General features: G+C 38.3%; 1 pseudogene; it reads left to right on the top strand.

Moving 5' to 3' along the window:
* Nucleotides 1-1,806: 1,806 nt before the first annotated feature.
* Nucleotides 1,807-2,111, top strand: LOC110302637 (protein cornichon homolog 4 pseudogene; annotated as a pseudogene).
* The last annotated feature ends 15,353 nt before the right edge of the window (nt 2,112-17,464 follow it).

Consider the following 17,464-nt stretch of genomic DNA (forward strand, 5'->3'; position numbering starts at 1 on the left):
CACAGTGAAACTAACAGAAGTTATGAACCTAATGGATTTAACAGATATCTACAGAACATTTTATCCTAAAACAAAAGAATATAAATTCTTCTTAGCACCTCATGGTACCTTCTCCAAAATTGACCATATAATCAGTCACAAAACAGGCCTCAACAGATACAAAAATACTGAAAATATACCATGCATTATTTCAGATCACCATGGAGTAAGGCTGATCTTCAATAACATCATAAATAATACAAAGTCAACATTCACATAGAAGTGGAACAACACTCTACTCAATGATACTGTGGTCAAGGAAGAAATAAAGAAAGAATCAAAGACTTTTTAGAGTTTAATGAAAATGAAGCCACAACATACCCAAACTTATGGGGCACAATGAAAGCAGTCCTAATTGGAAAACTCATAACTCTGAGTGCCTCCAAAAAGAAACAAGAGAGAGCATATACTAGCAGCTTGACAATGCACCTAAAAGCTCTAGAAGAAAAAGGAAGCAAATTCACCCAAGAGGAGTAGAAAGCAGGAAGTAATCAAACTCAGGGCTGAAATCAACCAAGTAGAAACAAAAGGAACTATACAAACAATCAACAAAATCAGAATTGAAAAGAGAGTCATAACAACAGAACCTGAGGAAATATAAAACATCATCAGTTCCTACTACAAAAGGCTATACTCAACAAAACTGGAAAACCTGAATGAAATGGACAATTTCTCTAGACAGATACCAGGTACCAAAGTTAAACAGGATCAGATTAACCATCTAAACAATCCCATATCTGCTAATGAAATAGAAGCAGTCATTAATACTCTCTCAACTAAAAAGTAAAAAATAAACAAATAAATAAAATAAAATAAAATAAAATAAAATAAAATAAAATAAAATAAAAAGCCCAGGACCAGATGGGTTTATCGCAGAGTTCTGTCTGACCTTCAAAGAAGACCTAATTCCAATTCTCCTCAAATTATTGCACAAAATAGAAACAGAAGGTACTCTACCCAGTTCATTCTATGAAGCCACAATTACTCTGGTACCTAAACTACATAAAGACCCAAAATGAGAGGTAGCTTCAGGCCAATTTCCCTTAAGAATATCGATGCAAAAATAATAAACTTCTCGCAAACTGAATCCAAGATCACATCAAAATGATCATCCATCATGATCAAATAGGTTTCATCCCAGAGATGCAGGGATGGGATAATATACAGAAATCCATCAATGTAATCCACTATATAAACAACCTCAAAGACAAAAACCACATGACCATCTCATTAGATGCTGAGAAAGCATTTGAAAAAATCCAACACCCATTCTTGATAAAAGTCTTGGAAAGATCAGAAATTCAAGGCCCATACCTAATCATAATAAAAGCAATATACAGAAAACCAGTAGCCAACATTAAACTAAATGGAGACGAACTTGAATCCATCCCACTAAAATCAGGGATTAGACAAGGATGCCCACTTTCTCCCTACCTATTTAATACAATACATGAATTCATAGCCAGAGCAATTAGAGAACAAAAGGAGACCAAGGGGATAAAAATTGGAAAGGAAGAAGTAAAAATAACACTATTTGCATATGGTATACTAGTATATATAAGTGACCTTAAAAATTCCACAAAAGAAATCCCAAACCTGAGAAACAACTTTAGCAAAGTACCTGGATATAAAATTAACTCAAACAAATCAGTGGCCATTTTCAACACAAAGGATAAACAGGCTGAGAAAGAAATTAGGGAAATGGCATGCCACCTGTCCTGGTGGCAAGACCTGGAGCTGGTTTGATGGACGGAGCTGCCGTGGAGGATGGAGGCGGAGGTGTTCCTCCTTGACTGTTTTGCGCTTATCTTCCTCTCCATCTACTTCATCATTACATTGTCTGATTTACAATGTGATTACATTAATGCCAGATCATGTTGCTCAAAATTAAACAAGGTTCATTATGGTGTCAAGTGGTAACATGGAAGTATTTGATCCAACAGAAATACACAACCGGGGACAGTTAAAGTCACACATGAAAGAAGCCATGATCAAGCTTGGCTTCTACCTGCTCTGTTTCTTCATGTATCTCTACAGTATGATTCTAGCTTTGATAAATGACTGAAGCTGGAGAAGCCAAGCTACACTGCACACTGCACAATTGAGGAGCCAGAGACTACTAAACCACCCTTAGAACCATGACCAGAGCAGTATATATTTTGGTCTTTGAACAAAAAAACTATTTTTGCTGTATTTTTACCACATTAAATATTAAAAAAAAGAAATTAGAGAAACAACACCCTTCATAATAGTCACAAATAATATAAAATACCTTGGCATGACTTTGACTAAGGAAGTGAAAGATCTGTATGATAAGAACTTCAAGTCTCTGAGGAAAGAATTTGAAGAAGATCTCAGAAGAAGATGGAAAGATCTCCCATGCTCATTGATTGGCAGGATTAATATAGTAAGAATAGCTATCTTGCCAAAAGCAATCTACAGATTAAATGCAACCCCCATCAAAATTCCAACTCAATTCTTCATCGAGTTAGAAAGGGTAATTTGCAAATTAATCTGGAATAACAACAATCCTGGGATAGCAAAAACTCTTCTCATCAATAAAAGAACCTCTGGGGGAATCACCATGCCTGACCTCAAGCTGTACTACAGAGCTATTGTGATAAAAACTGCATGGTACTTTTACAGCAACAGACAGGTAGATCAATGGGATAGAATTGAAGGCCCAGAAATGAACTCACAAACCTATGGTCACTTGATCTTTGACAAACGTGCTAAAACCACCCAGTGGAATAAAGACAGCATTTTTAGTAAGTGGTGCTGGCTCAACAGGCAGTTAGCATGTAGAAGAATGAGAATTGATCCACTCTTATCTCCTTGTACAAAGCTCAAGTCTAAGTGGATCACAGAACTCCATATAAAACCAGAGACACTGTAACTTAAAAAGGGGAAAGTGGGGAAAAATCTCAAAGATATGGGCACAGGGGGAATATTCCTGAACAGAACAGCAATGGCTTGTTCTGTAAGATTGAGAGTCGACAAATGGGACCTTATAAAACTGCAAAGCTTTTGCAAGGCAAAAGGTACTGTCAAAAGACCAAAAGGCCACCAACAGATTGGGAAAGTTTTTTATAATCCTATATCTGACAGGGAGTAATATCCAATATATACAAAGAACTCAAGAAAGACTACAGAAAACCAAATAATCCTATTAAAAAATGGGGTACACAGCTAAACAAGAATTCTTAACTGAGGAATACTGAATACTTGAGAAGAACCTGAAAAAAATGTTCACATTCCTCTATCATCAGGGAAGTGGAAATCAAAACAACCCTGAGATTTCACCTCACACCAGTCAGAATAGCTAAGATAAAAAATTCAGGTGACAGCAGATGCTGGCGAGGATGTGGAGAAAAAGGAAAACTCATCCATTGCTGGTGGGATTTCAAGCTGGCACAACCACTCTGGACATCAGTTTGGTGATTCCTCAGAAAATTGGACATGGTTCTTCCAGAATATCCAGCAATACCTCTGCTAGTCATATACCCAGAAGATGTTTCAACTTGTAATAAGAACATATTCTCCACTATGTTCATAGCAGCCTTATTTATAATAGCCAGAAGCTGGAAAGAACCCAGATGTCCTTCAACAGAGGAATGGATACAGAAAATGTGGTACATTTACACAATGGAATACTACCCAGCTATTAAAAAACAATGAATTTATGAAATTATTGGGCAAATGGATGGATCTGGAGGATATCATCCTGAGTGAGGTAACCCAATCACAAAAGATCACACATGATATGCACTCACTGATAAGTGGATATTAGCCCAGAAACCTAGAGTACCCAAGATACAATTTGCAAAACACTTGAAACTCAAGAAGAAGGAAGACCAAAGTGTGGATACTTCGTTCCTTCTTAGAATGAGGAACAAAATACGTATGGAAAGTGTTAAAAGAGACAATGTTCAGAGCTGAGCCAGAAGGAAGGATCATCCAGAGACTACCCCACTTGAGGATCCATCCCATAAACAACCACCAAAGCCAGACACTATTGCATATGACAGCAAGATTTTGGTGACAGGACCCTGATAGAGCTATTTCTTGTGAGTCTATGCCAGTTCCTGCCAAATACAGAAGTGGATGCTCCCAGTCATCTATTGGATGCAACACTGGGCCCCCAATGAAGGAGCTAGAGAAAGTACCCATGGAGCTGTAGGGGTCTGCAACCCTATAGGAGGAACAACAATATGAACTAACCAGTACCCCCAGAGCTCATATCTCTAGCTGCATATGTAGCTGAGGATGGCCTAGTTGTATATTAATGGGAAGAGAGGCCCTTGGTCTTGTGAAGATTATATGCCCGAGTATAAGGGAATGCCAGGGCCAGGAATTGGGAGTGGGTGGGTTGGGGAGCAGGGTGTGGGGAGTGTATAGGGGACTTTCAGAGAGGAAACTAGGATAAGGTTAATGCATTTGAAATATAAATGAAGAAAATATGTAATAAAATATATATAAATGATCATTTTTGAGATTTGGGAATTTTGAAATAGGGTTTCTTTATGTAGTCTTGGCTGTCCTGTAACTCTCTCCATAAGCCAGGCTCACAAACAGGATCTTAAACTCATAGAGATCCACTTGCCTCTGCTTCCCAAGTTCTGGGATTAATGGCATGCAAGAACACAAATGATTACTTTTTTTTTTTTTTTTCGAGACAGGGTTTCTCTGTGTAGCCTTGGCTGTCCTGGAACTCACTTTGTAGACCAGGCTGGCTTTAAACTCAGAAATCCACCTGCCTCTGCCTCCCAAGTGCTGGAATTAAAGGTGTGCACCACCATGCCCGGCATGATTACTTTTTAATAAAAACTAACAGTATAGAGAGTAGGCCCACTTTTGGACAGAACTCCCTATTATATGTCAACCATAGGAAGAGCCCATTTCACAGTAAGAGGAATTAGTGTGAATTGTTGCCATGGGTCTTCGAAAACTACAAGTGTTTCCAGAGAGTGGAATGGGAAAAAAAAACTGTAAATTATTTCTTATCTGTTTCACTCAGGAAAAGAAGAGCCACACTGTTGATATGGCTCTGATATCTCCAGACTAGGTGCAGAGTTTGAATTGTAGAGACATGAAAAAGGTGAGGCATAGACAGGAACATAGAGAATTCTCTAGAAAGTAGCAGTGTTTTACTATGCAATTCATGAGCTAGAAAATCAGCAAAGTTAGAAGCCCCTCTGCCCTGGTGCATCCTAAACTGAAGAGTTCTGGAGTCCACCAGGACAAAGAGAGAGATAGTTGTTTACAAGGAAGGATTAGCAAATAGAGTCAAGTCAAAAGCTGAGCTCCCTCTAGAGGGCACTAGAACACATTATCTTTAGGTGAATCCCTAAACTTGGAGCTGGTAGGGAAGAATACATAAAAATAACATCCTTGACTTGCACACTGACTTTAAAAATCACTGCACTCCTATGCATTGCCTATTTGGTCTTCCCTTTACTGAAAAGTCACATTGACCTCCCCACCATGCAAGCTAAAGCTCTTACATCCCAGACTTTAGGGTTAGTTTATTCTCCTTCTTATATCTTTGTATTCAAACTCCATGAAAGAAAGGACTTTCTATCCTACTTAGACATTCATAGATAGCTAACTCATAGGTGGAGTAACAGGGCATGGAACATACGGTTTTATTGCTTAACTGTTGCATGCTTGGGATGTCAGAAAGGAAGTGAAGGGTGGAGAGATAGAAAAGTTGAAAAGGTTTTTACCACGAGGACCCAAGTTCAATCTCCAGAACCCATGCAAGGAACTGAGCTTGGTGGTGTGTGCTTGTAAACCTACTGCTGGGGAGGCAAAGACAGGCAGAGATCTGGGATTCATGGGACAATCAGCCTGGCCTAATGCATCAATTCCAGGCCATTAAAAGACCTTGCCTCAAAAATAAAGTGAATGCCCTTCCTGTATTGAGGAGTGATATCTAAGGTTGTTCTCTCTCTCTCTCTCTCTCTCTCTCTCTCTCTCTCTCTCTCTCTCTCTCTCTCTCTCTCTCTCTCCACACACACACACACACACACACACACACACACACACACACACACACACACTTGCACATGTACATGCACACACTCACACAAAGGTACTCAGACATAGAGCAAGCACCCAGAATCTGGTACAATCTGAGAATTGTGGGTAAGAAAAAGTACTTCCCTTTGTCATCTATTGCAAGGCTTGTGCTGAAGCATTAATGAAGGAGAACTAATGAGAGGGTAAACACATGTGCATTTAATGTATGCTTATAAATGACAGCTATGCTTCAAAAAAGGGAAACTCAGAGAAACGGGAAAACCTGTATAATGTTATATTAAATGTGAAGCAGAGCTGGGTAGTCAAAAGGCCTTTGGACAGTAAACTAGGAGAAATTTAGCAATACTGCATGCTCAACACACAGATAGTCTCCACATGTGTTCTTCATAGTTTAGTGTTGCAGGAATTATTAAAAAACAAAAAAACAAACAACAACAACAACAAAAAACCCTCCCAACTCTTTGTGCTCCTGTTTCTCTCAACTCACCAACTCACTGGCACTACCAGGTCATGTTCCTGCTCTATTACTGGCACCAGCATGTCACAAAACTGTCAGGGTGGGGTCCAACCAGCTCTGTCTTGTTTCGCTCTCTGGTTGAGTCAACTGGACAAGCCGAGAGGCTTAAAAGTCACTCATGAGGCAAAAGAGTTTCAAGGAAGCACTCCACTTGGAGTCTAGTGTTCTCTACCCATACAGTAATTTTTCATTTTTGTGTTCCATTTTTGCGTTAGTCTAGTGTATGTATTTACGTGCTCTCTTTTAGTATTTTTCTATTATAAGTGTTTTTTAAAATTGAATTCTGACATGGCTAAAGCCTTCTGTCTGTGTTCTAACAGTCCTAGAAATGTCCTTGAGCAAGATCATGGGCTTAGAATTCAGTAAGATTATAAAAGCTAAGTCACTCTTTTACACAGGAATTTACCATCACTAAGGAAGAAGGAAGTTTTAGACCAAAGGAGAAACCAGAATAGATACTTAGAACTGTAGCAGAGTTACACCTATACACACATATTTACAATGGCCTAAGAGGAAGGTGGAATATACAAGAGACTAAAATAGGAACTATGGCAAGGGCATGCGAAGCCCTTGACCCTGGTTTTTAAGATTAATGAATCTTAGGTAGAGCCCTTGTTGATCTCAGTTGTTATCAATGAATTCTATCCCAGGTGGTTCCTGTTAGACCTTTTGTGTTTACATTCCTCTGTTTTATGTAAGATTCTAGTTACCTCAATTGTACCTTGCAAATATGTCACCCAACTTCTTTATTGTCTTCTGCATAAAAAGTCTGAGGCTCGATTTGAAAATTATACTCAGATTCCACACAAACTCTCCTGGGTGTTTGTCTGTTTGTCGTTCATCCACGCTTTGCCCACCTGCATCGAGAGACCCCGTTCCACACAGACACAGGGACCCAGAGGGTCTACGGCACTGTCTCACATTCCAATAACCAAATAGATCTGGCACCCTCACGATTTGATATCACAACACCCAGTAATCCAGTAAAATCAAATCTCTTAAAGCTTATGATTAAGGTTAAGTCATCAGATTTATGTATCAATAAAATCACCAGCGATAGTAGAAAGCTAGGCTCCCAGGACTGCAGACAAGCCTGTGAGCACAGGTAAAATGACCACTGCTGCTCAGAGGGACCCACCGAGAACCCTCAGGGACAGTAACCTAGGAGCAGCCTGAGGCAGAAACCTTTCAGTTTCCATCTGACCTGGACATGATCCTCTGCCACAGTGCTACATACACAAATGTATGTAGAGAGCCAACACAGGAGAGCCAACACACCTGCCAGCTCAGGTAAGACCACCACTTCTGTTCAAATTCTTTGCCCAAGAGGGACCCTCCCAGAGCCATCAGGGCATAGGTTATCAAGGAGAAGCTAGAGACAGGATCCTTCTGGTTTCTGTCTGCACCCAAGAGCTGACCCTGAACCACAGAACTTCTTACCCAAATTCCTCCCAGAGAGAAATGGTCTCACAGGAGTACTGACACAGAGGCTTGCAGGAGGGATAAGCCACAGTCAGAGACAGCAAGACTAGATAACACCAGAGATAGCCAGATGGCAAAAGGAAAGGGTAAGAACAAAAGCAAAGAAACCAAGGCTACTTGGCATCATCAGAACTTTGTTCTCCCACCACAGTGAGCCCAGGATACCCCAACACACCAGAAAAGCAAGACTTAGATTTATAATCACATCTCATGATAATGATAAAGGTCTTTAGGGAGAACATAAATAACTCCCTTAAAGAAATACAAGAGAATACAGCTAAACAGTTTGAAGCTCTTAAGGAGGAAATACAAAAATCCCTTAAAGAATTACAAGAAAACACAAACAGGTGATCATTATGAACAAAACCATCCAAGATCTAAAAATGGAAATAGAAACAAAGAGGAAAACACAAAGAGAGACAACCCTGGAAAAGGAAAGCCCAGGAAAGAGATCGGGAGTCATAGACACAAATATCACCAACAAAATACAAGAGATAGAAGAGAGAATCTCAGGTACAGAAGATACCATAGAAAACATTGACAAAAGAGTCAGAGAAAACCCAAAATGCAAGAAGCTCCTAATCCAAACCTTCCAGGAAATTTAGGACACAATGAGAAGACTAAACCTAAGGATAATAGGTATAGAAGAGAATGAAGGCTCCCAACTTAAAGGACCACTAAATATCGTCAACAAAATTATAGAAGAAAACGTATCTAGCCTAAAGAAAGAGATGAAGATAAACATAAAGAGACACTTACAGAACTCCAAATAGATTGGATCAGAAAAGAAATTCCTCCTGTCACATAATAGTCAAAACACGAAATGCACAAAACAAAGAAAGAATATTAAAACAATAAGGAAAAAAAGATGAAGTATCATATAAATGCAAATGTATCAGAATTACACCAGACTTCTCGCCAGAGACTATGAAAGCTAGAAGATCCTGGACAGATGTTATACAAACCCTAAGAGAACACAAATGCCAGCTTAGCCCAGGAAAACACTCTATTACATTAGATGGAGAAAACAAAATCTTCCATGACAAAACCACATTTATACTATATCTTTCCACAAGTCCAGCCCTACAGAGGATAATAGATGGAAAATTGCAACACAAGGAGGGAATCTACACCCAAGAAAAATCAAGAAATAATCTTCTTTCAAAAAACTCAAAAGAAGAGAGCCACATAAATATAAAAATAAGATAAAAAAAAACAGGAAGCAACAATCAGTATTCCTTAATATCTCTTAACATCAATGAACTCAATTGCCCAATAAAAAGACATAGACAAACAGACTGGATGCATAAACAGGACCCAGCATTTTGCTGCATACAGGAAACCCACCTCAGTGACAAAGACAAACACTACCTCAGAGTAAAAGGCTGGAAAACAAATTTCCAAGCAAACAGTCATAAGAAACATGCTGGGGTAGCCATTTTAATACTGAATGAAATTGACTTTCCGCCAAAAGTCATCAAAAAAGATAAGGAAGGATACTTCATATTCAAGGGAAGTAAAAATCTACCCAGAACTCTCCATTCTGAACATGTATGCTCCAAATCTAAGGACACTCATATTCATAAAAGAAACTTTACTAGAGCTCAAAGCACACATTGCACCTCACACAATAATAGTGTGAGACATCAACTCCCCACTTTCATCAAAGGACATATCATGGAAACACAAACTAAACAAAGACACAGTGAAACTAACAGAATTTATGGACCAAATGGATTTAACAGACATCTACAGAACATTTCATCCTAAATCAAAAGAAATATACCTTCTTCTCAGCACCTCATGGTACCTTCACCAAAAATGACCACAAATCCCACCTCAACAGATTTAAGATGAAATAACACCATGCCTCCTATAAGATCACTATGAATTAAGGCTGTTCTTCGATAGCAATAAAAACAACAGAAAGCCCACATACACATGGAAGCTGAACAATGGAAGCTGAACTTAATAACTTGGTCAAGGAAGAAATAAAGAAAGACATGAAAAACTATTTAGAATTTAATGAAAATGGAGCTACAACATACCCAAACTTATGGGACACAATGAAAGCAGTCCTAAGAGGAAAACTCATAGCTCTAAGTGTCTCCAAAAAGAAACTGGAGAGAGCATACACTAGCAGCTTGACAGCACACCTGAAAGCTCTAGAAGGAAAAGAAGCAAATACACCCAAGAGGGATAGACAACAGTAAATAATCAAACTTAGGGACGAAATAAACCAAGTAGAAACAAAAAGAACTATACAAAGAATAAACAAAATCAGGATCTGGTTCTTTGAGAAAATTGAAACCCTTAGTCAGACTAACCAGAATGCACAGAGACTGTATCCAAATTAACAAAATCAGAAATGAAAAGGGAGACATTACAATGGAAAGTGAGGAAATTAAAAAAAAAATCATCTGATCATACTATAAAAGCCTGTACTCAACATAATTGGAAAATCTGGATGAAATGAACAATTTTCTAGACAGATACCAAATACAAAAGTTGAATCAGGATCAGATGAGCCATCTAAATATTCCAATAACCCCCAAAGAAACAGAGGCAGTCAATGATAGTCTTCCAACCAAAAAAAGCCCAGGACCAGATGTGTTTAGTGCAGAATTCTAGCAGACCTCCAAAGAAGACCCAATACCAAATACTTTTCAAACTATTCTACAAAATAGAAACAGAAGAAACCCTACCCAATTCTTTCTATGAAGCCACAGGTACTCTGATACCAAAACCTCTCAAAGAACCAACAAAAAAAGAGAACTTTGGAACAATTTCACTTATGAATATTTGTAGCCTCCCCCAGCCTGGAGAGGGCTTGCGCTGGTTTTCAACTTCATTTTTTAAAGTGTTGCTGGAGGTGCAATAGGATTCAGACTAAGCTGGAACAGTGGTGACCTGGTGCTGATTCCACTTAGGGTTTGGCAGTGAAATATGTGACTAGAAACTTCAAAACAGGTGGTTGTCCGCAGTCAAGAACTGCATCAGGCGAGAGGAGTAGGGCTTAAAATAATAAAATAAAATAGAGGAAAATGGATTTAAGAAATCTCCCATGGACACAGGGAAATCCAGAGACATCCAGCCTTCTTTCTGGCCCCTACAGAAGAAGTTCTCTACCCTCTTTAATTGTCTATGTTTGGTGCACCAATCTGTCCACGTGTCAATTCATGTATGTTTTTGTTTTGTTTTCTGAGAGACTGAATGTTCTGTGTTTTTTGTTGGAAAATAAAAATTGCTAAAACTTTATCTGCTGATTCAGCAAAGCCTGAGAGTGGCCTACACTTTAGCCAAGAATCAAGCACAGCAGGAAAGCCACTGCTGAAAAACTGCTTTTAAAGAAAAGGAGTCTGCAACCTCTTAGTTCTAAGTCAAATAAGCTGATAGTTGTTTTTTCCTAGAAAGTTCTCTGCAATCGTGATTATTGTGTTTAGCAAATGACAAAGTGCTTTTTTATCTTATAATTATAGCTAGAAAATTTAAAATTCTTTGATTGGTTTAAATTTATAAGATTCGAGTAGCCACTTCATTTGGTTTTTGACTGGTCTTAAAGGTATAATATGCTCTATATGTCTTCATCATAGAGTATTAGCTTATAAATTATTGGGTATGATCAAAAAGGTGTACCATTGGTTACAAAAAAGTTAGCTTTAAATTGGTAACTCAGGGTTGAAGTCTTTCAAACACATGGCATAAAACAGACCAAAAAACTAGGCCTCTAAGGATACTTTTAGTTGAGATAATATTTTATGTGATTCTTATCCTAGAAAGTAGACTTATAACGATAAGATGTAAAATAATGTCTCTTTAATGAAGCATTAAAATTTGTACTGTCATGTATTCATAGGTATAAATTGGCAGTCAAACTTAGTAACATTATAGTGCTATTTCTAGTATTGATTTTAAAGATGATAAATTGTTTTAAAAATGGGTTTTTCTTTCCCAAAGTTGTAGTTATAGTCTAATATTGCAAAACAAACTTAAAAATTCTAAAATCTGTCTAAAAACAGATTTTTTGTTCCTCACTGAAAGAGGAACAAAGCTCAGAGCAGCCTCAGGGTAGCTTGTGTGACCTTCTTTTGTTTTGCAAATGGTGCCCAAGGAAGTTCTTGAAACTTGCCTCTCCCTGCCTTCTGGGGAATCTTTTTAGCTATACTACTTTGTTGCAGATCTATCCAGATGTTGTTCTAAATAAAGTTCAAATTCAGAATTTATAAAAAGTCAATCAGACTGTAGAACTTCTAAAGACATTACAATCTGGCTTGCCTACTTCATATAAAGTTATTATAGATTTAAAAAATTGTTTTTTTCCTTTGCATCCTGATAATTGTAAAGGGTTTGCTTCTAGTAAACTGGTGATCACTGGAAAAATTTGCCTCTAGGTATGGCTAATATAGCTTTATATTATGTTAGAAAAATTGTTATTGTCTCTGCTTCAATACAAGAAGCTAAGAGTTTGAATCTTTCAGTGTATATTGTTTCCTAAGTGGAAAGTATTTTATTAGCTAATGCCTCTAAAGGGAAGTTTACTTCAAATCTTTGTTCTCAGACAATGAGCTTTAAAGTTCTGGGGAGTAGTTGTTGCTCCATAAGATTCAGAGGAAATATATTTTTAGTATTTAGCTTTTTAGCTATATTAGAAAATTGTGGTACAGAAAATCTAAGAATGAAAATTTGATTTGCTTCAAAATTTTATTTTCAAAAGCTTTCAGGAGATGTTAATTGGCTAAGATCTCACCTTAAGTTCTTAAAGTGACTTAAACCTTTGTTGGATGTTATCTTTTTTTTTTTTTTTTTTTAATATTTTTATTACATATTTTCCTCAATTACATTTCCAATACTATCCCAAAAGTCCCCCATAGCGCCCCCCACTTCCCTACCCACCCATTCCCATTCTTTTGGCCCTGGCATTCCCCTATATTGGGGCATATAAAGTTTGCAAGTCCAATGGGCCTCTCTTTCCATTGATGGCCGACTAGGCCATCTTTCGATACATATGCAGCTAGAGACAAGAGCTCCAGGGTTCTGGTCAGTACATCATGTTGTTCCAACAATAGGGTTGCAGATCCCTTTAGCTCCTTGGGTACTTTCTCTAGCTTCTCCATTGGGAGCCCTGTGATACATCCAATAGCTGACTGTGAACATCCACTCCTGTGTTTGCTAGGCCCCGGCATCGTCTCACAAGAGACAGCTATATTTGGGTCCTTTCAGCAAGATCTTACTAGTGTATGCAATGGTGCCAGCGTTTAGAAGCTGATTATGGGACGGATCCCTGGATACAGCAGTCTCTAAATGGTCCATCCTTTCATCACAGCTACGAACTTTGTCTCTGTAACTCCTTCCCTGGGTGTTTTGTTCCCAATTCTAAGAAGGTGCACAATGTCCACACTTTGGTCTTCATTCTTCTTGAGTTTCATGCGTTTATCAAATTGTATCTTATATCTTGGGTATCCTAAGTTTTGGGCTAATATCCACTTATCAATGAATACATATTGTGTGAGATCTTTTGTGATTGTGTTACTTCACTCAAGATGATGCCCTCCAGGTCCATCCATTTGGCTAGGAATTTCATAAATTCATTCTTTTTAATAGCTGAGTAGTACTCCATTGTGTAAATGTACCATAATTTCTGTATCCATTCCTCTGTTGAGGGACATCTGGGTTCTTTCCAGCTTCTGGCTATTATAAATAGGGCTGCTATGAACATAGTGGAGCATGTGTCCTTTTTACCGGTTGGGACATCTTCTGGATATATGCCCAGGAGAGGTATTGCTGGATCCTCCGGTAGTACTATGTCCAATTTTCTGAGGAACCGCCAGACTGATTTCCAGAGTGGTTGTACAAGCTTGCAATCCCACCAACAATGGAGGAGTGTTCCACTTTCTCCACATCCTCGCCAGCATCTGCTGTCACCTGAATTTTTGATCTTAGCCATTCTGACTGGTGTGAGGTGGAATCTCAGGGTTGTTTTGATTTGCATTTCCCTGATGATTAAGGATGTTGAACATTTTTTCAGGTGCTTCTCTGCCATTCGGTATTCCTCAGGTGAGAATTCTTTGTTCAGTTCTGAGCCCCATTTTTTAATGGGGTTATTTGACTTTCTGGAGTCCACCTTCTTGAGTTCTTTATATATATTGGATATTAGTCCCTTATCTGATTTAGGATAGGTGAAGATCCTTTCCCAATCTGTTGGTGGTTTTTTTGTCTTATTGATGGTGTCTTTAGCCTTGCAGAAGCTTTGTAGTTTCATGAGGTCCCACTTGTCAATTCTCGATCTTACAGCACAAGCCATTACTGTTCTATTCAGGAATTTTTCCCCTGTGCCCATATCTTCAAGGCTTTTCCCCACTTTCTCCTCTATAAGTTTCAGTGTCTCTGGTTTTATGTGAAGTTCCTTGATCCACTTAGACTTGACCTTAGTACAAGGAGATAGGAATGGATCGATTCGCATTCTTCTACATGTTAACAACCAGTTGTGCCAGCACCATTTGTTGAAAATGCTGTCTTTCTTCCACTGGATGTTTTTAGCTCCCTTGTCGAAGATCAAGTGACCGTAGGTGTGTGGATTCATTTCTGGGTCTTCAATTCTATTCCATTGGTCTATTTGTCTGTCACTATACCAGTACCATGCAGTTTTTATCACAATTGCTCTGTAGTAGAGCTTTAGGTCCGGCATGGTGATTCCACCAGAGGTTCTTTTATCCTTGAGGAGAGTTTTTGCTATCCTAGGTTTTTTGTTATTCCAGATGAATTTGCAGATTGCACTTTCTAATTCGTTGAAGAATTGATTTGGAATTTTGATGGGGATTGCATTGAATCTGTAGATTGCTTTTGGCAAGATAGCCATTTTTACAATGTTGATCCTGCCAATCCATGAGCATGGGAGATCTTTCCATCTTCTGAGATCTTCTATAATTTCTTTCTTCAGAGACTTGAAGTTTTTATTATACAGATCTTTCACTTCCTTAGTTAGAGTCACGCCAAGATATTTTATATTATTTGTGACTATTGAGAAGGGTGTTGTTTCCCTAATTTCTTTCTCAGCCTGTTTATTCTTTGTGTAGAGAAAGGCCATTGATTTGTTTGAGTTAATTTTATATCCAGCTACTTCACCGAAGCTGTTTATCAGGCTTAGGAGTTCTCTGGTGGAATTTTTAGGGTCACTTATATATACTATCATATCATCTGCAAAAAGTGATATTTTGACTTCATCTTTTCCAATTTGTATCCCTTTGATCTCCTTTTGTTGTCGAATTGCTCTGGCTAGGACTTCAAGTACAATGTTGAATAGGTATGGAGAAAGTGGACAGCCTTGTCTAGTCCCTGATTTTAGAGGGATTGCTTCAAGCTTCTCACCATTTACTTTGATGTTGGCTACTGGTTTGCTGTAGATTGCTTTTATCATGTTTAGGTATGGGCCTTGAATTCCTGATCTTTCCAAGACTTTTATCATGAATGGGTGTTGGATCTTGTCAAATGCTTTTTCCGCATCTAACGAGATGACCATGTGGTTTTTGTCTTTGAGTTTGTTTATATACTGGATTACGTTGATGGATTTCCGTATATTGAACCATCCCTGCATCCCTGGGATGAAACCTACTTGGTCAGGATGGATGATTGTTTTGATGTGTTCTTGGATTCGGTTAGCAAGAACTTTATTGAGGATTTTTGCATCAATATTCATAAGGGATATTGGTCTGAAGTTTTCTATCTTTGTTGGGTCTTTTTGTGGTTTAGGTATCAGAGTAATTGTGGCTTCATAGAATGAGTTGGGTAGAGTACCTTCTGTTTCTATTTTGTGGAATAGTTTGTGAAGAACTGGGATTAGATCTTCTTTGAAGGTCTGATAGAACTCTGCACTAAACCCATCTGGTCCTGGGCTTTTTTTAGTTGGGAGACTATTAATGACTGCTTCTATTTCTTTGGGGGATATAGGGCTGTTTAGATCATTAACCTGATCTTGATTCAGCTTTGGTACCTGGTATCTGTCTAGGAACTTGTCCATTTCATCCAGGTTCTCCAGTTTTGTTGAGTATAGCCTTTGGTAGAAGGATCTGATGGTGTTTTGGATGTCTTCAGGATCTGTTGTTATGTCTCCTTTTTCATTTCTGATTTTGTTAATTAGGATGCTTTCCCTGTGCCCTCTAGTGAATCTGGCTAAGGGTTTATCTATCTTGTTGATTTTCTCAAAGAACCAGCTCCTTGATTGGTTGATTCTTTGAATAGTTTTTCTTGTTTCCACTTGGTTGATTTCACCCCTGAGTTTGATTATTTCCTGCCGTCTACTCCTCTTGGGTGAATTTGCTTCCTTTTGTTCTAGTGCTTTTAGGTGTGTTGTCAAGCTGCTAATGTGTGCTCTCTCTAGTTTCCTTTTGGAGGCACTCAGAGCTATGAGTTTTCCTCTTAAAAATGCTTTCATTGCGTCCCATAAGTTTTGGTATGTTGTGGCTTCATTTTCATTGAACTCTAAAAAGTCCTTAATTTCTTTCTTTATTCCTTCCTTGACCAAGGTATCATTGAGAAGAGTGTTGTTCAGTTTCCACGTGAAGGTTGGCTTTCTATTATTTATTTTGTTATTGAAGATCAGCCTTAGTCCATGGTGATCTGATAGGATGCATGGGACAATTTCAATATTTTTATATCTGTTGAGGCCTGTTTTGTGACCAATTATGTGGTCAATTTTGGAGAAGGTACCATGAGGTGCTGAGAAGAAGGTATATCCTTTTGTTTTAGGATAGAATGTTCTGTAGATATCTGCCAGATCCATTTGATTCATAATTTCTGTTAGTTTCACTGTGTCCCTGTTTAGTTTCTGTTTCCATGATCTGTCCATTGGTGAAAGTGGTGTGTTGAAGTCTCCCACTATTATTGTATGAGGTGCAATGTGTGCTTTGAGCTTTACTAAAGTTTCTTTAATGAATGTGGCTGCCTTTGTATTTGGAGCATAGATATTCAGGATTGATAGTTCCTCTTGGAGGATTTTACCTTTGATGAGTATGAAGTGTCCCTCCCTGTCTTTTTTAATGACTTTGGGTTGGAAGTCAATCTTATCTGATATTAGAATGGCTACTCCAGCTTGTTTCTTCATGCCATTTGCTTGGAAAATTGTTTTCCAGCCTTTCATTCTGAGGTAGTGTCTATCCTTTTCTCTGAGATGAGTTTCCTGTAAGCAGCAAAATGTTGGGTCTTGTTTGTGTAGCCAGTTTGTTAGTCTATGTCTTTTTATCGGGGAGTTGAGTCCATTGATATTAAGAGATATTAAGGAAAAGTAATTGTTGTTTCCTGTTATTTTTGATGTTAAAGTTGGCATTTTGTTCTTGTGGCTGTCTTCTTTTAGGTTTGTTGAGGGATTACCTTCTTGTTGTTTCTAGGGCG

This window comes from Mus caroli, unplaced genomic scaffold (genome assembly GCF_978045245.1).
Source record: "Mus caroli unplaced genomic scaffold, Mus_caroli_1 scaffold_11, whole genome shotgun sequence".
NCBI lineage: Eukaryota > Metazoa > Chordata > Mammalia > Rodentia > Muridae > Mus > Mus caroli.